We start from the raw sequence: 25,317 nt of genomic DNA on the forward strand, positions 1-25,317 counted from the left end.
AAATAGAAAGTGCTTGCAATAAATATATCTACAGTTATTAAAAGTAAAACAAGTACAAGCAGATTTAAAAAAATACTTATAACTTTAGAGGAAATGAGTTAATACTTTAAAAGTGAAGTGTTCTGTAAATGTGCTCCTCCTGTACTCCAGAGAGAGGTCAATCTGCATTACTTTCAAACATGTCTGCGTGCACACACATACACATTCAAATGTGCTTTAATACTCCTTTAAGCAATACAATCAGTACAACACAAGCATACATAGCACCAGCCTTATGGCTTGGCTACACTGGAGAGTTGCAGCACTGGTGAGGTGGTTACAGCGCTGCAACTCAGGATGTGGCCACACTTGCAAAGCACAGCCAGCGCTGCAACTCCCTGGTTGCAGCGCTGGCTGTACACCTGGTCTGCCTTGGGTGTAGCGATTCCAGCGCTGGTGATGAAGTGCTGGTCAGCAAGTGTGGACACCAACAGCGCTTTTATTGGCCTCCGGGGTATAAGGAGGTATCCCAGCATACCTTTTCAGCCACTCTGGTAATCGTTTCACATTCCACTGCCCTGGGCTCTGCTGACCCCCCCTTTAAATGCCCCGGGAATTTTAAAAATCCCCTTCCTGTTTGCTCAGCCAGGTGTGGAGTGCAATCAATCAATCAATCAATCAGCGACCATGCCTCCACGCCCCAAACAAGCCCCAGCATGGAACACTTGCGAGCTGCAGGACCTCATCAGTGTTTGGGGTGGGGAAGCTGTGCAGTCACAGCTGCGCTCCAGCCGGAGAAATTATGATACCTATGGGCAGATATCAAAGTCCTTGCTGCTAAGGGGCCATGAATGGGACGCGTTGCAGTGCAGGGTAAAAATAAAGGAGCTGCGCAGTGCCTATTGCAAAGCCCGTGAGGGAAATCACCGCTCAGGAGCTGCCCCCACGACCTGCCATTTTTACAAGGAGCTGGATGCCATACTTGGGTGTGATCCCACTGCCAATCCTAGGACCACGATGGAGAGTTCAGAGCAGGGAGAAGTGGGGGAGGGTGTAGAGGAAGCGGAGAGTGAGGCTACTGGGGTGGAGGGAGACACCCCGGAGTCCCAGGAGGCATGCAGCCAGGAGCTCTTCTCAAGCTAGGAGGAGGCTAGCCAGTCACAGCAGCTGGAACTTGTTGGTGAAGAAAAAGCAGAGGAGTGTGTTCCCAGCAAGCAGATTTTATTTTTAGGATGGAAATGTTTTGGGAGAGGAAGGTGGGGGTTATGGCTGCCTGCATGCATGCCTAAATGTGGAATAGCCCATTGATTTGCTCTATCACGTCTCTGTAATCGGCCTCGGTAATCTCTTGAAAACTTGCAGCCAGAGCGTGGGCAATGTGCTTGCTCAAGTTTATAGGGAGAGCCACTGTGGTCCTTGTCCCGGTCAGGCTAGCTCGTCCGAGCCACTGTGCTGTGAGGGGTGGGGGGACCATTGCTGCACACAGGCTGGCTGCATAGGGACCAGGAAGGAATCCACATTGCTGTAGAAGACCCTCCCTCTCTTCCCAGGTAACACGCAGCAGTGATATATCTGGCAGTAGGAAACCCTGTTGAGAATGTAGGGATACTGCTCAGTGCAGGGTGCCAGGTTCGCGGTTCCCCCCCACCCCCATGCAGGTCGGCAGCTTCGCGGTCCCCCCCCTTGCAGGTCGGCAGCTTCCCGGTCCCCCCCCCCTTGCAGTTGCCAGCTTCCCGGTCCGCCCCCCCCCTTGCAGTCGCCAGCTTCCCGGTCCGCCCCCCCCCCCCGCAGGTCGGCAGCTTCGCGGTCCCCCTCCCTTGCAGGTCACCAGCTTCCTGTTCCCTCCTGTCCCCTGTGCAGGCCCCCAGCTCCCTCCTCTACCCAGTGCAGAGAAACCCCAGTGAGCCATCAGTCAGTTCCCCTTCCCAGGTGAAGTCGGGGCAGAAACACTCACCCCATTGCTCGCCATGCCTTCGCTTCCCTGGCCTCTCTGTGTTATGTTAGGTATGTGGGAATGATGCTACAAAAAGTCTACAAACTCCTTCACTGTGTGATAATAAACAATGTAGCCTCTGTGTATTACATGTTTCTATCCATGTTTTTTTAAGTGACCTTGAATAATGCAGCCGGATCACCGCCTGCCCGTCGCTTGCAGAACTTGAGGAAAAATCTGCGAAAATCAAAAGAAGAATTGATCAAAGCAGTTATGAATCAGTACGCCAGAGAAAGTAGGAAGACGCAGGAATGGAGAGAGAAAATGCATGAGTGGAGGCAAACACAAAGCAGGAGAAAGGAATTGGCTACCAGAAAAACCTCGAAGCAGTTGATAAGCCTCCTGGCTCACCAAATTGACTCTTTCCAGTCTCTCGTAGCCATGCAGGCAGATCTGTACCGTGGTAACCCACACCCCTCCCAAAGCTCTCTCTCTTGTTCCCCAGTATTTGCAGAAAACACCCTTCTCCAGCAGCCTGTTTCTTACTACCCCCAGCTGCCCCCAACACCTGTATGATCACCTACCAGCCCTGATAACTACAATCCTTACCCTGTGCACTCCACCCCCATGACACTGCAGCATATTAATCCTGAAGTGCAGCAGACATTGAACAGCAATCCAAACAGGACATATTCAAACCTCTGAATGTACAGTCCACCACCCTACCCCCCTTCCCTTTTATGTACTGTATTTTGAATAAAGGATTTCATGGCTTTTACAATAGTTTTTATTATTGCAGAAAGTGGTAAATACTGAAAAACGAGCATAGCAAAGGCACCAAACATTACTGTTGGCTCTCAGCATCAAATTGCTCCCTTAAGGCATCCCTAATCCTTGAAGCCCTTTGCTGGGCTTCTCTAGTAGCCCTGCTCTCTGGCTGTGCAAATTCAGCCTCTAGGCGTCGAACCTCAGAGGTCCATTCCTCACTGAATCTTTCACCCTTCCCTTCACAAATATTATGGAGGGTACAGCACCCGGATATAACAGCGGAGATGCTGCTTTCCCCCAAATCTAGCTTCCCATAAAGACAACGCCAGCGGGCTTTCAAACGGCCAAAAGCACACTCCACAGTCATTCTGCACCGGCTCAGCCTGTAGTTGAACCGGTCCTTGCTCCTGTCAAGCTTCCATGTACACGGTTTCATGAGCCATGGCATTAAGGGATAAGCGGGGTCTCCAAGGATCACAGTGGGCATTTCGACTTCCCCTACTGTGATCTTGCGGTCTGGGAAAAAAGTCCCGGCCATCAGCTTCCTGAACAGGGCACTGTTCCGAAAGATGCGTGCATCAGGCACCTTTCCAGGCCATCCTAAGTAAATATCAGTGAAACGCCCACGGTGATCCACAAGCGCTTGGAGAACCACGGAGAAATACCCCTTGCGATTAATGTACTCTGATGCCAGGTGGGGTGGTGCCAGAATAGGAATATGCGTCCCATCTATTGCCCCTCCACAGTTAGGGAAACCCATTTGTGCAAAGCCATCCACAATGTCCTGCACGTTCCCCAGAGTCACAGTTCTTCTTAGCAGGGTGCGATTAATGGCTGTGCAAACTTGCATCAGCACTATTCCAACGGTCGACTTTCCCACTCCAAACTGGTTCGCCACTGATCGGTAGCTGTCTGGAGTTGCCAGCTTCCAGATTGCAATAGCCACCCACTTCTCCACTGGCAGGGCAGCTCTCAATCTCGTGTCCCTGCGCCGCAGCGTAGGGGCGAGCTCAGCACACAGTCCCATGAAAGTGGCTTTTCTCATCCGAAAGTTCTGCAGCCATTGCTCGTCATCCCAGACTTGCAGGATGATGTGATCCCACCACTCAGTGCTCGTTTCCTGAGCCCAAAGGCACCGTTCCACGGTGCTGAGCACGTCTGTTACTGCCACAAGCAATTTACTGTCTTGAGCGTCAGGCGAATCAATATCATCGTCTGACTCCTCACTGTCACTTTGCAGCTGAAGGAATAGCTCCACTGCCATGCGTGATGTGCTGGCAACATTCATCAGCAAGGTCCTCAGCAGCTCGGGCTCCATTTGTAACAGAAATCATGCTGCAGACTCACAATGCCGCCAAACTGCTCGGAATGTGTAACAAAGCACCACGGGGCGTTGGAACAGAAAGCGGAAAGACCCGCACCCTTCAGTCCCCTTCCCACAAGCCACAGCGCCAAAATGGGACGAGGTGCTCTGTGGGATAGCTGCCCACAATGCACCACTCCCAACAGCACTGCAAATGCTGCAAATGTGGCCACACTGCAGCGCTGGCCCTACACAGCTGTACGAACACAACTGTAACTACCAGCGCTGCAGAACTGTAAGTGTAGCCATGGCCTTACCCTTGCCACTCAATCCCTGCTCCTTCCCAAAACAATTAAGCATGCATCCAAACCAACCTGAAAACTATTTAAACCACTTTAAACATACATTCAAACTAACTTGACTATTTTAATTTTTGTATTTTATTTTGCAGATTAACTGTCCTAATCATCTAAGAAAGTACCTTGGGGCAGGGAGAGTTGGTTTTTAGTTGAAATCCTCAGGATAGTTGTGTCAGTGATCACAAGACAATAGCTCTCCATTGTAATATACATACCTATAGAAAACACACAGAAAAGGTGTTAACTACCTTCTGAAGCACTGGTATCAAGGTCATACAGGTATTTCAGGAACACACATCTCCCCTCATGTCTCTTTTTACATGTAGCTTTGATAAGATCAATGCACTGCATTCTTTCTGTAAAAATATATACACTTTTTATCTAACAGAAAGGCTTTACCAATTTTGCTACCCTAGTATTATATCTTCTAAAATACAGAAAGAGTATATATTCTTACTCTCTCAAAGCACATCTGAACATCGAGTTCATATAGGGCAAATATCTGCAAATATAAGCACAGGAATTTAAACATACACATGTATTCTTTTGCAGGTATGGCCTACACACATTCATATGTGCTTTTATAACAATTTCAGAGAACTAAAAAAAGTTCTGGTATCCCACCACACACACACACACACACACACACACACACACACACACACACACACACACACACACACACACACACACACACACACACACACACACACACACACACACACACACACACGAGTCTATATACGCTATCCTACAAGCATGTAGTATATGCCCAGACACAGATCATGGTACATAGGCACATTCATACTTGATTTGTCTTCATTATTTTATAGAAAAATCACACATAACCTAGCTTAAATGAAATCTGAATGTGTAAGAAATATGACTACATTTTTCTATTAATTTGTTATCAAAGGTACAAATAAACTTTTGAGTAATGTCTTATAATTAAGCAACAAACTGCTGGTCTTGATTCTGGAGACAGCAAGTTTTAGGAGTGGGAGTCTCTAATAGGAAACATTTGCACTCTTTGTTTTGTTATATATACATTTGGGAGGTTGGCATCATGTGCATTTTAGCAAAAAGGCCTGTACTTCTAGGTATAGGGGTGATTCTCCATCTGGGAAAGTGCACAGTGACGCTGAGTACTGTTGGTTCAAGGTAGGTGTTCTTCAAAGGACAACATAAGTTAGTCAGTTACAAAAAGTTTAATTAGCAGGACTATCTTCTGTCCAGGGCCTGATATTTTAATGGAGTCAGGAAAAAAAATAAATTTAATTCCAGGGAAACTGCTTGCATCACAAATGTGGGACTGATTCCTGCTTGCCCAATACAAACAGTTCCATGGACTTCAGCAAAACTACTTGTCTGATTAAGGAAAGCAGGATTTGGCCTGGGAGGGACAGAAGAGTCATTGAGAAACAGGCAAAGTGCTGAGAATCACTATGGGAAACTATTGCATAAACCTTACACCATCACCACATGTTTCTTCAGTTGCTGATTTTTTCTGTTTCTATGTATATTTAATTATCTGTTCAAAGTGTAGAAAGAGAGACCATATCACAATAGTCCATAATTCAATGATTGGGTACTCACCTGAGAGGTTGGAAACCAATGTTCAAATCCCTTCTCATTTGGCAGAAGTGGGGATTGCACCACAGTGCTAAAGGTTATAAGGGAGGCTGCTGGCACCTCCTCCCTGGGCTGTTAAGTGTGCATTGCTGCTGAAAGGGCTTAGGAACCTGATTCCAGGAGAGGGGTTCCAGCTGTGGATCCCCAGCAGAGATAGGTGCTTACCTCCCAGCTGGGCTGAGGTGCCTAACTTTGTTAGAGATGGGGCTTAGGACACAGCCCTCTTATTGATATTTGCTATTGACTAGCTTAGGCAGGTCTCCACTTAGTGTGCAAGCTTTTGGGGATTCCGTTCTGTAGGCACCTGTGTCTTCCTGTGTGCTGTATAGGGACCCTATGTGCCTAACTCAGGATTTGTGGTTTCCTAAAAGTTAGACAGTGCAATCCTGAGCTTTGCAACACCTAAGTCTTTCTTTTTGTAGGTTTGGGCCTTAGCTGCTTTTAAAAAACCAATCCCTAAGTAATAGTTTTTCAAAGTCAAACAAATTACTTTTATCAATAAACAATGAAGGTCTTCTAACATGTTGCAAAGATGTGCAAAATTTAAAAACAATTTTGCTGACAATATTATTGCAACTCCAAAAATTTGCTTTCATAGCAAAATAATGATTCCTGATTAAGCTTTGTGTGAACTGAAACCTCAGGATCTAATTGGTCCTGAAAAACCTTATCCCCTCTGGAGCACTTCTTCATGTCTGCAAGGGCTGGAAATCAACCCCAATACTGAATATAGAGACCACCGTGAAGTAATTTCTGAATTCTAACACTGTATATTGGGAACGAGCAGGAAGATTTGAATGTTCCTTGTTCACCTTACATATAAGATTATCTGGTGCTGATGGCTATATGATTTCAGTGTTTGGCACCTAGAGTGCACAATTTTTTTTGTAAGCAGGGCCTGCTCCAGGCACCAGCTCAGCAAGCAGGTGCTTGGGGTGGTCAAGGGGAAGGGGTGGCACTTTGGGCTCTTCAGCGGCAATTCAGCTGCAGGTCCCTTGGTTCCTCTTGGAGGGAAGGACCTGCCGCTGAAGAAGAAAGTGGTGTGGTGGAGCTGCTGCCCATTGCGTTGTTTTTTTTCCTCCCTCCTCCTGCCACTTGGAGTGGCAAAAACCCTGGAGCCGGCTCTGGGTGCCAACATGAGAGGAAAGAACAGAGGAGTGCAGACACGGATCCGAGAGTTAAACTCTTGAGCTTTTTTTGTCCCATGCAGTTCTCATTCATTGAACTTGGTGGTCAGTGATGCAGCATCAGCTGCTGAATTTTTTAATGTAATTCAAAGCATCTATGTATTTTTCTCTGCATCAATTCATAGATGGCAAATTTTGAAGCAACATCTGGGAACATCCTCTCTGACAGTGAAATCATTGAGTGCCACATGATGGGAAAGTTGAGTGGAGGCGATAAAGGCTATCAAACACCAAACTGGGAAGATAGACGATGCCATAGTTGCGATTATGGAGGATAATGCTCTGATAGGAACTGTTCGTGGGAGAACAGTGGCAGAGGGAAATGGAATCACCAGAAACAGACATAACTTCAAATTTCTGTGTGGCTTAGTATTGTGGCATGACATACTGTTTGAAATGTTGTAAGCAAGAGACTCCAAGCTGTTGACCTTGATATGTCTGGAGCAATGGAACAACTGGACAAGCAAAGTCATACCTACAGTCTGACCGGTCAGATGAGGGATATCAAAACGTTCTGAAGAGTGCACAGAAGTTGGCAGAAGAACTTCACACTGAAGCTATTTCCCCACCCATTCAAGAATACAAGAGTCACCGAAGAAGAAGACATTTTGATTACGAGACACTGGATAATCCCATAAGCGATCCCAAACAGTTGAAAGCTGAATTCTTAAACCAGGTGCTAGATTGTGCAATACAGTCAGTTGAACGTTTCATGCAGCTCAGGGAACACAGCAGTATATTTGGGATGTCGTATGATATTCCAAAACTCCTCACTATACCTAAAGAAGACCTACACCAGTAATGCAGAGACAGAGTTAACACATGATGACATGCATGATATTGGTGTGAGTGATTTAGGTGAGGAACTTAAAGCCCTTTCAAGATACATTTCAGCAGGATCAGCTCCAAAGGATGTTCTGAAATATGTGCGCACAAATAAGATGACCGCTGTCTTTCCGAATGCTGTTGTTGCTCTGTGCATACTTTAACATTTCCTGTAACAGATGCCAGTGGAGAACGCAGCTTCTCCAAGCTGAAGTTGTTAAAAACACATCTACACTCCACAATGACACAGAGGCTGGTCGGCTTTACAACCATTTTAGAGCATTGACTGGCTGAGACTGTGGACTTTCAGGAAACAGTTCAAATCTTTGCAACCAAGAAGGCATAGAAAGCACCACTTCGATTATTCAAACAGACAAAAATGCCAGTGTTTACTATGCAGACAAGAAAAGTTACATTTGCTGTTCAGGCGTTTGAAAGTTAAGTGTTACTTAAAATTTTTGAACAAGGTATTTTAAGTTGTTCTCCTTTATTGGGGTAGGTAGCAGAGCAGTACCATGAGAGGAATGGAACAGGAAGAAGGCAGAATTGAGACCTTTCAAAGTATTTTTGCCCAAGGGAGAGGGCATGAGGGCATCATTTGAGCTCTCTGCCTCAGGTGCCAAAATGTTGTGAGCTGTCCCAGTCCATGAGCTACATGAAAAGAATTTCCTGGTGTGACAGAGCCTAATTTTCAGACTTTGTAATAATAATGAACCCACTTGTTTTTATATAAACCAAAATCTTTCTTGAAAATGGGGCTTGGGTTTACACTAAATCAGACTCATATTTTTAGTCATTTGCCCTTTTTCCTGCCCGTCTCTTGGTTACAGTTTTCATGTAATTTTCAGTGAAATGCTGTACAAAGCATTGTGGCAGTTCAGTTAGGCCAATGGAGTAAAGGGGCTCAGAATTGGAGCATTGAAAGACAAATAGGACAGTAGAATTAATGAAAACTTGCAAGGTACAAACTACCAGGTAAACATTGATGCAAACTACTGGGTAAAACTGGGAAAAAAACCATTCTGAAGTGGCAGGGAATATGAGTGTCACTGGAATGAACATTAATGAGCAGAGCAGTGGGAGGATAAAATAATTTTGGCAAAGCAACGTTAAATAAAAGTAAAGCATTTTGGTTTTTTATAATTGTCACCTGGCTATGATGAAAGACAAATAAAAACAGCTAGCAGAGAGAGAGAGGCGCATAAGGAGGACTTAGAAGGAGTGAGAAATTCAAAAACAATTTCTATACTGTCTTACCTATTCATCTGTGGGTACTGAAATGGTCAAAGCAGTTTCTTGTACTTTTTAGCACCATTTCTGTCTTCAAATAAAAAAGCGTAAGAAGAAATGAGATTTAAGGAAATAACATTTGAAAGCAATATAGAAAGAATAATTTATGTGGAAATCTGAACATCTTTGGTGCTTGCTTCTCTACTCTAACACATTCCCCTTGAAAAGTGGGCAAGTGGGGGCCAATTACAGTCCTAGCATACCTCCACTGATCTACTTCATTGAATGGAGTTGCCTCCACTTACATGGTGATTGAATTTAGCCTCTGGTATTCAGATAAGTTAAACAATTAAACAACATAGTGAAGCACAATTATTTCTCCAGTGTACATGACTGTTGCTTACCACAGACTAGATTTTTCCACTTGTACTCATATAGAGTACTACCTTCCTATGCAAACAGTCCCACTGCAATCAGGGAGTAGCTCCTGTATCTATTTCTGAGTGAACGAAGGTAATAAAACTGATTATAGGGAAATCAATAACAAGAATAAAGCTTTGTAAGCTGTCTTGGCTGAATTTATTTTACATATTATACAGTAGCAGCAATAAGTGGCAGAAGAACATTTGCAATGGGTTTGCTATGCTTCTGTTTACCTACGTGTTTTGCATCAAGTAATGGTTTGCCACTGCAGATGTTGTTTCACTTCTGTAAAAATTAATAAAAACAATTTATGTACAGTATTCTATTTACTCTCCTTAAACAAAGAAAAGTCAAATATTAAATGGCTCATTACCAGTTTCTAAAACTCTACTCCAAAGAAATTCCTTCTCCTCCCACCCCCCCGACACATACTATCCACTGTGCCCCATTCATATCCCTTGGTACAGGTATTCAGAAGTCCCTGAATTCAGCAGTACCAGTTCTATGCCTTGGGCAAATGAGAACATTGGTGGAGAAGGCTTTCAGGAGGCCTTCACACATTTGGCTTGTCATGGAGCCTAGCTATTCAGTTGTTACAGTATGAGGCAGGCAGTTGTGGCTAGGGATTAAAGGTGGAGTGGTGAGAAGCACAGCTCCCTATTCACTCTTTGATATGAGGGAAGATTATTCTTCCAGATTTCAACAGCAAATGAGAAAGGGAAAGAGCCTCCTTGCACCTTCAACTGGTTGTGGCCAATGAGTCTATAGTTACATGGTTCAACCCTACATATCGTGGTTGTTTACTGGGCTGTAGACACCGCACTCTGTCCTCAGCAGGGCCACCCAGGGGGGAAGGGGAGAAGTGGGACAATTTGCCCCAGGCTCTGGGCCCTATAGGGGCCCCCATGAGAATATAGTATTGTATAGTATTGCAAGCTTTTTTATGGAAGGGGCCCCTGAAATTGCTTTGCCCCAGGCCCCATGAATCCTCTGGGCAGCCCTGGTCTCCAGGTTGGGGAGAGGGATTCTGGGTCCCAGAACTGGCCACATAGTTTGCCTCTTCACAGATTGTATACTCAGGCTTAGCTCAATAGCCAGTATTTCTCTCTGGGACAGAAACTACTTTATAACAGATTTTTACAAGCTGGTCATGAGCCATTTAATTTGGCCTGTTGCTGTAGAAGGATAGATAGAATACTTTGCACAAGTCCAATGGTGAACTTTTACCAGTTATTTAAGATGTAGGAAAGAAAATACGGTGGACAAAGGGAAAATCCCTTGCGGAGGAAAGAAAATGCTATGAAAATATTATTGGTCAGATAGGTGGAAATAAGGAGGAAATGGTCAATTCTGGAAGCTCACTCAGGACAGAGAAGCAGGGAAGACCTATAGTATGGAAGGAATCAGGAAGCTGGATAATGAGTATGGATTTAGCAGGAGAAAGTAGATAAATATTATAGTAAGAACTGTTTTGGTGTAGTTGGAGGAAGACAGCTTTTAGAGGATTAAAGAGGGCATTAGAAGAGAGGAAATGAAGGTATTGGCAGTAGAGGAGTCTACTCAAAGAAGTTTGGACCTGAAGGGGGGGTACAAATTGAGCAACTTCACTGAACTTAACAGGTTTAACACCTATTTATAGCTAGAGTCAAGAGATCAGAATTATTCCCTAGTCTTTCATGAAAAAATGTTGCTTTTGTGCAGCATTAAATATATCCATGTTCTGTATTCTTCCTCTCCTTATAATAAACAGAAAACCATGTTTTCTGAGTCCGTTACAGGCCCGTATTTGAAAAATTTAAAAAAGCTATAATAAGACATAGTCAGTGTTCCTATTGCCTAGCTGGACATATGCGAGCAAGCACAGTGTCAATTTATATTCAAATGAAAGACTGCTTTTGGCCAATGTTTACTTAGTTTGTCATCAGATCTGCCACTGTCATTTGAGCAAAATTGCACATTATATAAAATGCTGTATGGGATTCTATCAGTTTTGCTTTGTTAGCCATGTACATGATTATTTAATGTGATTTAAAAAAAAACCACAAGGCTTATAACAGCATATGAACACTCAATGAGGTTTGGAATAATTCAGTATAAATGCCAACAAGAGAGAGCTAAATTCTCATTTAGGAGATTCTCAGAACTTAGTTTAGAGTTCAGTGGGCAATGGTGAAATGTTAATAGTTAGAATCCAAAAACCAAGACCATATTTCACTATAAATATATTCTGAATGGGCTTCTTTGTGGAAACTCTATTTCTATAATTTGAATATTTTTTTTTTGATTTCCTGCCATACTATGTTTAGGCATCTAATAAAACGCATTTGATTCCCACTAAAACTGATTTTTGCTTACTATGCCAAAGAACACAGTTTCATTTTGCAAGCCAAATTCTGCTCTTGAATGCATGTGAATGGTATGCACTGACAGCAATAGGAATTTCCTTGTATAACTCTGAGCAGAAGTCAGCACTTAGGGCTCAGTGCTCTAGGTCAGGTTAATGTTCCAAGGAGTTAATGAATAAGTGCAAGGGTTAGACCAAAGGAATATGTCTGTGGGAAGAATGCATATTTTACACCTAATTTATTCTGGAAGCACAAACGTTAATACTAGTGCAGAGTTCTATCATGTGTGTCTTCAAAAAGAAACATTGTTCAAGTTTCATTTTTAAGACCATTAGAACACTTGGCTTCCAAAAAGTGAGTACGGTTTGGTTTGTGGTATTTTCCCCCCGCCCCAGATGTGTAAAACATCTTTATACAGAATTCATAGAAACTGCAAAGGGTGCATTTTTTCCCACACTGTGTACCTGTAAAACTGTTTGCCAAGGACTTAATATGAGGCTTCCATTTTGTTTAATCTAATCATTCTATAGTCTTTCTTAAAGATAGATATTACAGGAATGGGCTATTGCAACAATATGTTCCTGAAAAGTAATTTGATTTATAGACCCGCGCAATTACAGAAGGCATTTTGACCTTGGCTTTTAAAATAATGTATGAAACATACACAAGGCATCTCAGTCCAGGTTTCACATTTAGATGAATAAACAAAGAGGATTCCTGTAACCCTCTAGAACAGAATGCTATTTTAAAAACAAGGTGATTAAGATTCTCTACAATTTACTGCACAATAAAAATTGCAAAAAGTTGAAAAATCTTGCTATGAGAATTACCAGAGTTTCAGTATTTGGGGGAGAGAAGACAACATGAAGGGATGGGGGTCATAGCAGAAAAGCAGGCAAATTAGTAGTAGTAGAAAAGACCAAGCAGGTTTAGATTAATCATGCATATGGAGGACTGGATAATGCAGGGGATTGTTATTGAGTCATGAATCTTCAACCTATATGCCATTGTTTCTAAATCTGAGTTAGTAGTGAGCAATTATTGTTACTTCCTAATGGCTGTTTGATGGTCAATATGAAAGGATGTAATGAGTGGACACAATTAATAAGAGACATATATCCACATTATAAATTACAGCAATTGGCCTATTTATTGGTTGCCTTAACAGAAAGGAAAATGATCACTACAAAAGATGGCCTCGCCAGATAATCACTGAAGCACACAAATGGAGTGAGAAGTCTTGCATTCCCTATGTCTACAAGTGTTCTAGCTCTTCTGGGTGTTCAGGGCTATCAGTTTACCGCCTTTCATAACCAGTACATTCAGTTATGAAAAATGACCACAAATCTACTTTCTGTAGGCTGCTGAAACTTGTGTTTTTATTTCATTATGTGCTTTGGATGGAATTCCTATGAGGTCTATTTTCAGATCTGTGAAGTTTGCTTAATTTGCAGTGTCTGCAACAGTAGTTAATAGTAAATTAATGATTAATTGAAATAAATCCACCACTCCAGATGCTCTGGTAGAACATTTTACAGCAGTAATTACATTTTTAATAAATAATGGTTACATTACATAATGCCAGTGATTGTCTCCATGGACTGCAGCATATGTAAGTCAGAGGACTTTTTTTCTTTTCCACTCTTCTATATCTGTTGCTCGCAGCTTGTTTTCTGTTTTAATATGTTGAGAAGAAATATGTATTTAAAGGCTTTCACTTGCTCACCTTAAATATTTCATTCCCCCCTTTGTTGATGATAAGCGGTGTCATACAAATGGAGTTCATTATTTTTATCTATGGAGGCTTGTTCTAATTGGGAATGATTTTTGTAAATCCCTTTTCTAGCTTCCATATGTAGGTCTAAATATGTCCCCCGTCCCCCGTCACTCCAGATCAAGATTTGTTGTACCCAAGAACGAACTAGTCTGGTAAGATGAAACCCTGAAGTGTTCAAAGGGAGCTGTATACAAGTATAACTAATTGGTTCTCACTAATGAAATTCAATTTTCAAATTAAAAGCCATAAAACAAATTGTATGTTTTTAAAGATTGTTTGAAATCTAGCAACTTCTATTTAGAGATTGGTGCACTGAGTCCAGGAGCAGAAACAAATATGTCCTATCTTTTTATTGTTGTTTTAGAAGAACAAATAAACTATCCCTATCAGAAAGTTATAACCTGTATTGATAACAGTGAGCAAACAATTGTTAGTGATGCATAAGACTTTGCCTGTTGATTAATCATAGTAAACCTTACCTGCATTTGACAATATAAACCAATGAGTATAGAAAAATATGCACATATACTTGTAGATTGTAAAAGCCAAATTTAATTTTGCACTGTTACCTGTTAATAGCACCTTGTGGTAAACCAGCTAACATGTAATTACAATGATGTGAGAATGGAAAACAAAACAACTTCCCCATCCTGCCTCCGCATATCAATATTTTTACAATGACTTGGTTTACTCAGGGATGAGCTCTGGTCAAATTGTACAGATGGAAGAAGAAAACATTATATATTTCTCTATGGCATTGATCAAATGACATAAAGGACCCAAATTATACACTACTAATTTACTGGAGGTGAAATTTAAATGTCATTATTTTGAAAGGATAGGTACAAACTTTGAAAATACAGGAAACCTATCATCTATGGCTCAATTTAAAGACATTCAAAGCAAACCATTCAAAACATATTTACCTCAAATTGCAGCCAAACAGTCAGGCAACACCCATGTAGTATCATCTTCATGTTTGTAGGGCTGAGCACATGCATTTAAAGAAAAATATTTTTTCATTCCTCTTACCTTTCCCATACCACTCTTTTCTATACATTAACTTTGAAATTTGTTGTGTGTTTTGTTTCACGGAGAGTTTCTCCTGTGCCTTTTGTTGTCTTAAACAGCTGCCAAAGCTAGGACTTGCACTGTCAGCAAACTTTGTTAGGTCAAGGAGGACAATTTGGAACTCTCTCAGGGAACCTTTGAAAATCTTAGACTACTTGGGGCAGCACTACAGAATAACTTAAGCATCCTCTGCCCCCACAGTGCTTTTCAGTCCCTCTGCTGACTTTGTACATCCTCTGAAGAGCAACAATCCTTCAGTGAGCAATAGCTCTATTTCAGGCCACATGCAATCAAGGACAGCAAACAGGCTTTCCTCATCACCCCCTTGCTCTTGGCTCTCTACCTTGCTTCTGCATTTCCCAGTTCTCTTGCATGTAGCAGAAGATTTTCAGCACATAGAACCATGTGCAAATAATGGTGCCACAGTTGAAGGTGAGTCAGGGTGGATGTGATCCAGTTGGTAAGCTCCTTGTGTATCCGGATCCAACCATACCAGGCAAACAACTAGCCTCTGTGGCTCTGCCACATGCTGGAAATGGAACTGGACAGGATATCATGTGGCAGATACTTTTGTAGATCAGCCACCACCCAAGTGGGCCTTCTTTCAGATCTGTTCAGTGTTTTTGTTTCTCTCTTTTTCTGAATCTTCATCCCCCACCACACTGCTGCATCCCTATACACTCACATTAATGGTTTATTTTTCAAAGTGGGCAGTGAAGTCACTTCCTTTATAACTTTAAATTTTACAGAATCATATATTTTAAGACCAAAAAGACAACTATGATGATCTAGCTTGACTTGCTTAGGCTATATGCTGTAGTCTAACCAAGACAATTGTTTAGAAAGATGTGCAATGTAGATGAAAAGATTTCAAGTGATAGAAAATCCACCACATCCCTAGGTAAGTTGTTCCAATGTTTAATTACCATTACTGCTTAAAAATGATGCATATTTCTAGTTTGAATTAGTTAAGATTCAATGGTTGGAAGCTGCAACTAATTGTGAGGTTCTGCAGAGACTAGAATCCAAGAGTGAAGAAAGGCTAATGCCTCCCTGCCATTACCCAGCAGCCATGGTAGGGCTGTATGCATATCTTATACACATGAACATCACAGGAAGTACAACCTTGAAAGGAAGAACTGGGAGCTTCCCTTGTGGCCCTTGATTGGTCCAGGTGCCCTAATTAAGCCCATGAGAAGTTCCAGGAAGTGTCCATGCAATTAGGGGGACATTTCCGCTAGCTAGTGGTGGACGTGCTATTCTGCTTCCTCTTGGACCTCTGACCCAAGCTCAGACTTTTGGCTTCCGCCCTTGAACCCTGACTCCAATTCTGACCCTGGATCTGACCCGTGGCTCTGACTCCTGGTTCCTGACTTCGGCTCTGACCTTAGCACTGTTTCTGATCTTAAGCACTGATTTCTGACTGCCAGTGCTCTGACCACCGCTCTGATCCCCCGCTTCCCAAGCCCTGGTCATGACACCTGATTATTCATTTGTCTTCTAGGTTAAAGAGCCCTCTAGCATTTGATCATGCAAGCTTCACATTAGTTTTCTGTTGAGCATTTGGGTGGGCTAAACTTCACTGTTAAAAGGTGCATGGGCTGTGAACATAGGCCCCAGGACAGACAAAGCTCTCTTTTTTCCACCCTTTGCATATCTTCCCTGTTTAGAGTGTGAATTCTATTAGACTGAAAGGTTGTCAGGGGAGAGAGTGTCTCCTATGTCTGGACAACACGTAGTATACTTGAGCTCATCTTGTTTGGGGTTTCTAGATTTTTGTAATTCAGATAATAAAGCAAATATATTTGTAATTGGAATAAAACTTACAGAAAATATTGTTTGGTAGTTGCCTGTCTCTGTTAATAAGTCAATCCATCATTACCCCTAAATCACTGTTGTTGCTCCTCTTTGAACCCCTTCCAATTTTTCTACATCTATCTTGTACTGAAGTGCCCAGAACTGAATGCAAATCTGAGCTTTCAGTTAAAAAGACATTAAAAAAATCACTCTGGTTGGCTGCTTGCCATACATGGGCTAAGCTTGACAGTGTGAGCATGAATTGTTTGCTTTCCTGAACACCTTTTTGTTTTTTTAAGGGTGACTTTTTTTAGTTATAGCAAGTGTGTGTTTCTGGAAAGAAGCTGTAGTCATCAGAGAATGCTGAAAAAGCTGCTGCCAACAGCATGCTGTGATACTAAATAAATGGGGGATTTGTAAAGATGTTTTCTTTGGTATCGGAAAAATGAAAGCTGTTTTCAAAGCAAATATGCTACCACCACCTTAAGAGACATTTATAAGAACATTAGAAAGATATATCCGCTCAAAATAAAAGCAGCTTCTTTTCTGATCCAGTTTATAAATGTCCTGGATTATATTTATTAACATAAAGATATTTTTCCCCCTAAAAGTATTCCATTAAGTAATTAAGACACTCACTCTTGAGTACAGGATAATTGAGCTTCTCATGTGTCAAGTCATCATGTCTAAAGTAACCATGGGCAGTAGTGACTGACTGGTATCTCTATCTCTTTGCAGACCTGTGCAAAATAGTTTTGCTGGTGTAAATTCAGTTCTTTGTGAGCAAGTGTCCATATAACAAAAAATATCCCTCATTGGCAATATTTTCACCATTTTCAGTAGGAAAATATTGGTTGAATGTCTGCAGTGAGTGAATTATCCTGTCACTCCAAATAATGTGCTAGGAAACTGCTTAACATCTGAAGCTAAAGACATTAAATCATTCCTTTCTGAGAGAGACTGCGTCACCACCATGAGAACCTAAGTGTGTATGTGTCACATTTCTAAACAGGTGCTTAGTTGCTTTTAGAGTAATACATTTGCAAATATTAGAGAACATTGATTTATGTAGTTATTGGCGCAATAGAAATGTGTAATTGTACTCACATACATTTTCCTGTTAAAGCCAGGGGGAAAATGAGACTGGAGGTTAACCTGCCATCTCGCTTTTAGAGGAATGCCTGGAACAGATCTGTCCCTCTAGACCCAGTAGAGCTACATTAGTGGAGTACCTGATGGAGTACCTGAGGATGCTCATATTTCTTACATAAACTGTGTCTGTTGTATAGAAAACCAAAGTTCTCCAGCTTCTAGAACTGTCCTTCAGGCCTTTTGTGAACTCTGAGGGCCAGATTTTCAATGGTGTTTATGCACCTGACTCCCGCTAATTTCATACTGTGATCCATGTCTGTTGGCCCACTGAGCCGATAGGGGGCAGCGGGGAGCTACTGCCTCACTGGCCATCCTGGGTCTCGCCTTGGTCACTGGGGAATCAGCAGAGGGAGAGGTGCCAGCAAGGGTCTGTGGCACGCCCTTCAGGCAGTGGAGTGCCGGCAAGGGTCTGTAGTGTGCTATCAGGAGTTTGCTACCCGAGGTGGGTTGGCCAGGGTAGGTGAACGCAGGCCCACCCAACTCCACTGCGTTCCAGCCCAGGGCCCTGACAGTGGCGGGGCGAGGGTCCCGCCACTGGGTCAGTGGGAGTCCTTCCGCAACATGCTGACCAAATAGACTCACTGCACTGTGCAGTTCTGTCCCTCGGCTCCTTCCTGCCCAGTCTCTTGAGCGAGTCCCTCCGGGCTTTCCAGCTCGTCTGGGTATTCGGTTGCTGGTAGCTCCAGCTCCCCCTCTGCCTCAGGCTTCTCCAGTTCCTCTGGGTACTCAGCAGTGGGCAGCCCTGGCAGCCCCTGTCCTTCCTCCAGGTCAGGTTTCTCTTGGTCCAGGGCCTCCCCTGGACCAGCAACAGGGTCTGAAGGGAGTAGCCAGCAGTCTGTGTCTGTCTCTCTCCTTGGTGCTGCCCTGACTGAGCTAAGGGCCCCGCCCTTTATACTTCCTGTTCCACCCCTCCCCTTCGGGGGGTGGAGTAAGCTTGGTCTGGCTCCGCCCCCCCCAGGCTGAGAAAGTGGCTCTTTACCCTCAGGTTTGGAGGGAAGCCACCCTGGTTCCCTACACATACTTAATTTTTAAGAGCCACTGCATCTGAGGACATTATTCAATTCCAATCAATTTATTACAGCTAAAGGAAGATCTGAGATTATTTTAAAATTCTCCTGGCACTCCCTCCTTCCATTCCAGTAAAGCCCATCAAAAAGCTTGAGTATTATTTTTCTATACATCCTCAGTTTTCCTATGTTTAATTTTATGTGCAATAATAATGGTGAGCCACACCTTTCAATAGCATTTGAGCAAGTATTATGGGAAGACCAGGACATTTGATTATTTGTTTAAAACTAAAGAGAGAATAAATGAAATCCTTTCCCCAGTAGATAAAGAGGGAAATATCACATTGGGAATTCCATTTATTGTTTCATTTATAGAAATATAAATACATAACTTTCTTATTTTCCAAATTTAGGGCCCGTTCCTTCTTCCATTAGAGTTATAGGTCTCATAACAGAAAACAAAGGTTCTAACGCAGCAGCAATAAGCTTTGAAATAGTGATCTGGTTGCCCCCTTCTCCAGGTGCATTTCTGGGATGGATCACTCAATAACCCTGTTCTGTTCATTCTTTCTGAAGCATCTGGCATTGGCCACTGTTGGAAGACAGGATACTGATCTATATGGAGCATTGGTCTGACCCAGTATGGCCATTGTTATGTTCTTATAAGAACCTGAATAAAATAGAAATGCTGGATGAAGCCTTTGATTTTTCTATACATTGATTTTTTCATTCCTTCTCTAATGTAGATTAAATACTTGCTTCTTCCATTCCCGCAATCTATCTAGTGAAGCTACTCTAGTGGGGCCTATCTTCTAGGGAATCTAAGCGGGTAGTAGATGTATCTTGAACTAAATAGTTAAAAAGGGTGCACACATGCACACAGTACATCAAATCAAACAAAACAGATTCATCTTTTGCAGGAACAACCTAAAAATGGGAGAAAACTTGCTAGAAGGTTTCAAAATTCAGTAAACAGCTGAAAGGTTTTAAAATATATTAAAGCAATTCTTATGCTACTTCCTATACTCAGTCTAAGACATACTAACCAATTTATTCTATAAGTATACACACAAAAACCCCACTTTAAACAGTAATGGTCTCCTTTTACGGGGTGGTAAAGCTTGGCTTTTTGGATTGATAGTTCTGGAAGTGGTGTGTAATGAGGATAATGCCCTGCCAACTGGGTTATAGCTTCATTCGGAGTTTCACACAAATGGCCTCAGTCATTTGCAAGCACCAATTCTCCTCCTACAACAGAAACCCTGATTTGAAGAGACACTAGATGTTGTTCCACAATAGGCTGTAGTAACTGAAGAAGACCCATCTCCCAAGTGGGTGAATGCACTGGCCGAGTATTCACCAGTGGGAAGCAGTCTGCTCACCACCCTTAGTCAAAGGTTGATTGAAAAGGAGAGAAAAAGAGACAAAAGAGACTCTCTCCCTCCTTTGAGTTCTGGAGTCTCCTGCCAGCTGCAATGATGAGCATCCTTTGTCCAGGGCAATGCACAACTCACGCAAGTCTTTTCTTCAGGATTGGATCAGCAAAACCTCCATTCAGCCAGTCAAAGTTGCCGTGCAGAACTCACTGCCTTCTCCCTGGACTCAGAGGCTTCTAGAACTCCTTCAGGCAAGTACCAGTTATGGCTCCCTGAATAGCCAGTCCCAGGGCAGTATGGGCTCCCACAACTCAGTTCCCCTCCCTTCTGCTTCACTTATGCTCTCCTGACATTCTGATTGAGCTAGGGGATCTCTTTTAAGAAAGACATCCAGTCTCAATTTCAAGTGATAGACAATCCACCAGATCTTTCAAAGTAGTATTTTATTTTGAATATATGACTATGGCATTGGTAATGTATTTAATATATGCACATTAAAAGTTATTAATGTCTTTCTTATAGAAATGGGTAGCCATGCTTTTGTGTTCCACTTTCTTGTCACTCTTTCAGTGGTGTTTGAAGCTGCAGTTTCAGAGGATTTTATAACATCACAGTATTGTTTGGATCATCTATCTGAGTGTCTGAGTTAATTATGACTCAAGATTGTTGAATAATAGGCTAAATTGGAAATTATTTAATCAAAGATGATCAGAGATTAGTATAACATCATATAGCATATGAAAAAAATAGACACATTACCGCCCTTTGATATGATGATGATGATAAAGAGCTGGCTATGTGTCTCTCCTTCACTGTATCTGGAAGGATGCGGCAGATTTCATTCCCCAGCTAAGTTCCCATACCGGTGTCATTAAATAGGGTTTCCAAATAAAGAAAATCTATTTTTTTTTTGCCAAAAGAAACATGTTTTAATGTAACTTCTGTACATTCTCAGTTTACTTGATTTATCTGTGAAGGCATGTTTATTTACAACTGAGGACTAAGAAGATGATATTTCGGTGGGTCTTTCTTCCCCCATAATTATTGTTTCCTGTCTGCAGTAACAATTATCCCTTATCAGTAAGGCTGTGATTTAGTCACAGAATCTACAACTTCCAAAGACCTCCATGACTTCAGTTTGCACTGGCTGGGAGCTGCAGGGCCTGCCCCCTGTGGAGGCTGGGAGCTGCAGGGTACCCCTGCCACCCCAGGTGGCGGGAACCCCCACAGGTGGTGGCAGATGGTCCCCTGCAGCTCCTAGCCACCACAGGCAGCAGGGGGGATCCCCAGAGTTGCAGCAGGAGGACCCCCCAGAACTCCCACTGCCATGAGTGGCAAGAGAGACCCCTGCTGCTCCAGGTTGCACGGGGATGTGACGAACTGTGAATGTTCTTAATGTTTCTCTGAATACTGTGTTGGTGCATCAGTGTTCCCTATGCAGTTCTTAATATCTAGGTGGTGGGATAAGGGTGTGTGATTGCTGCAGAGGAAGGGGCCAGTGCACCTAAATGCCTGACACTCTGTCTCCTAGCAACTGATGGCCTGGGCCCCTCCTCTGCAAAGGTGCCAATTGAAGGTGTTGGAGACAAAGGGATCAGGTGACCTCCTGGCCTGGGAAAGGAGCTGAGCAGAGAGGAGGGGCTGGAAGGGGTTATTAGGCTGGAGCTGGCTGAGGGCAGACGTGGGGGTCTGGCTCACTGGCCCCAGAATGGACCCGGCCGAGGGGTCCGGTTCGCTGTATCTACAAGCTCTGTTTTAGCCCTGTTCCTGTCATCGAATAAACCTCTGTGTTACTGGCTGGCTGAGAGTCACGTCTGACTGCAAAGTGGGGGTGCAGGACCCTGTGGCTTCCCCAGGACTCCGCCTGGATGGGCCCGCTGTGGGAAGCGCACGGGGGGGCAGAGGATGCCGAATGCTCTAAGGAGAGACCCAGGAGGTGAAGACGTGTGAGCTTCTTGCCCTGAACAAGTCTGCTTCAAGGGAGAGGAGGCTCCCCAAAGTCCTGACTGGCTTTGTGGGGAGCTGTTCCAGAGCATCGCCCGGGGACTCCATGACAACCCACCACAGGCAGCAGGAGGGATCCCCAGAGTTGCAGCAGGGGGACCCCCCAGAGCTCCCGCTGCCGTGGGTGGCAAGAGAGACCCCTGCTGCTCCAGGTTGCACGGGGAACCCTTGGAGCTCTCTACCTCTCTCATGTCAGGGGAACCCCCAGAGCTTCTGGCAACCCCAGACGGCCAGCAGCAGCAGCAAGGCGGACCCCCCCTCCATGTGCGGCCATGCTGGGCAGCCAGGGGAACCTCCACCATTCCCTACTGCTATGGGTGGCAGGGGGAACCTTTGTAGCTTGGAGCCACCAGCAGAGGGGGATCTTGGAGCTCCAAGCCCCCAGGGGTGATCGGAGCCCCTGGAGTTCCCAGCCCAACTGCAGCTGCCCAGGCTCCCCATTTTGTCATGGATATTTTTAGTAAAAGTCACAGACAGGTCATGGCTTTTGTGAATTTTCATTACTGCCTGTGACCTGTGCGTGACTTTTACTAAAAATATGCATGACAAAATCTTTTCTTTACTTATCAGTTTCCCAGGTTTATATATGCTTATGTAAGTAATATGTATATTAATGGAATGGTTTTCCAGATTATCTGGAGTTCCTGTGACACAGAGGCACCCAAGGTTGTTAAATATAGTCTAACACACAGAATTCCTGAATAGGGTTACTTATTGGCCAAGGACCAGTGCTCTGGGCCTTAGAATTCAACATACTCTATGTTAATAGCCTAAAGATTATAAAAATAGTTAATATGTAAATCAAATATGCAGAAACTAAAGGGCGTAAAAGGGTTAGTAAATATTAACAGGTACTAACAACTCTCACTCTGAATTTAACACCTGCAACCATAAAATAATGAAGTAGATTTTTCTGCTAGTATAGGAGAAGATATCAAATATGTACTGGGATCTTACCTCTGCTGGGTTATTTTTCTAACAGATGCATACAACTTTCATAGCAAGGTAATTATGATGTCAAGACCGTTGCAAAGTTAATTGGCCAGATGCCAGATGCCTTCATTTAGCTGTTTGTCCTTCTAACTCTGGGTGCCTCTTTTTTTATTTTAAAAGCATGAGTCAGATACAAATCAAAAGAGGGACGATATTAAAAGTGCTTGTCTTCGCGCAGGTGCAGAATGACAGTTATGGTTTGAGTACATCTCCATTAGCCAAACTATCTATAAAATATTTGACTCAGCTAATTTCTCTGATTAAAAGGCCTGAGAATGTCTACAGTCATTTCTAAATATTGTAAAAATTTAATTGACTTTATTGGGTGAGGAGTTGCATGTCTATAAAAGAGACAGAGCTAGACTATTGCTTGGGAATAAAATAATATAAGGATTGTTATTAAAATGTAAGTCATAACTCTTTAAATCGAACGGATAAAAATCCTGTGTTAATGTTACAACCAGAGTTTTAGAGAGGGTTGCTGATTAGAAAGGGGCTGACCAAGTTGAGAGAATGTTGAGTTCATCACAATGGAGCAAGAGATTGATTGTCCATAGGTACTTTATTGTTCTTCCTTGTGTGATTGCATATGTCCATTCTGCTTCAAGTGTGTGTGTACCAGTGCACCAGAGCTGGAGAGTTTTTTCTCATAGTGGTACCCATTAGGGTGGCTCATACACCCTCTACTCATTCATGCTGCCTACTGAGAGTATTAAGGGGTGGACTCACTCTGACGCTCCTAGGTTCCTTCTCACCTCCCATGGTCTGTTGTCAGAGGAAGTATGAGCTATTCACACTTCCTCTTTTTATGCGTTAGAGACCTTTATAAAAGTTTATTTTGTAAATACTTAAGTTTTCTAGTTAATAGTTAATTAGTGATACCCATTAGATGTATCTGTTCAACTATATGTTTGTTTTTTCATCGAGCCTTCAAATGCTTTTCTGGCTTCAGTAGGTTGATGCCAGTCAGCGGTTCACCATTCCAGCTGCTTAAGGTGTCTCTGTGAGGATCACATTGGATTTAAATGTCCCACCTGTAGAACATTCAAATCCTGGACTAAGTTCTTTGGGACACTATAATGGAAACAGCTTTGTGCCCTCATTTAATACCTAGCTGCTCGTCACCCTGTCAAAGTGCTGTCAGAGAAAAACAGAGTTCTCACACTCAGGTTGGGTGCAGCAAGTCAGATACACTTTATTTTCCCTAGCAATTTCATGGAGGGAGAAAGCTAAACAGGTCTTTCTGCAGGTAAACAATTACAGCAAGCATTTATGCCTTTTGTTATATACAATAATGAGCAACAGTTGCATTTTGTTTATACATAGATCATCTTGATATCTTCTTTTTCTCACCAATTAAACTATAGTCTACATTCCATACTTATTTAATTCAAGGTTGTAACAACTTCTCACACAGTTCTTTCCCACTCGCCTCACACAATCCTCGCTTCTACAAATCTTGTGTTATTAAGGTTACAGCTAGCTTGACTCTTGTTCACAGAGGGGACTGTTTGCATTGAAATCCCCTTCAAATCCCTGTCAGTTCTTCCTCTACTTCCACAGTGCAAATGCAGAAAAAGTGTGGTGCCTCTACTTCATCTGTCCAGAAGAAGTACTTTTCTTCTTATGGGATTCAGATGGGGATCTCAACTTGGAAGAAGATGACTTCTTCTGTCCACCGGTCTCTTGAACCTCTCAGTTCGAGATCTGATTCTTCTCCTTTGGGACCCAAATATAATCTCACAAGAGCATGGCTGGACTCTACACCACAACTAATCAGTCTGTATCTAACTGCCTGGATTCTCAATAGTTGGATCATCGGGAGTGCCCCTTGCACTGAAGTTAAAAATATTATTATGAATAGCAGGAAATTTTCTATCAGGCATACATATCTTAGAAAATGGAAGTTGTTCTCCATTTTGGTCCCATCAGAGAAACCACCTCTCCTTCCTGGGCTCCTATCTAGTTTATCCTGAACTACTTGCTACATATAAAAGAGACCAACTTGTCAATTAGCTCACCGAGGGCACTCCTGGCAGCTCTCTCAGAATTTCTTTCATCTATAGATGCCAGATCTGAATTCTCCAATCCTATGATTATCAGGTTTTTAAAAGGCATGGATAGATTATTCTTTCTGTTAAAGATCCAGTTTCTTC

Source organism: Gopherus flavomarginatus, chromosome 3 (assembly GCF_025201925.1).
Source record: "Gopherus flavomarginatus isolate rGopFla2 chromosome 3, rGopFla2.mat.asm, whole genome shotgun sequence".
NCBI lineage: Eukaryota > Metazoa > Chordata > Testudines > Testudinidae > Gopherus > Gopherus flavomarginatus.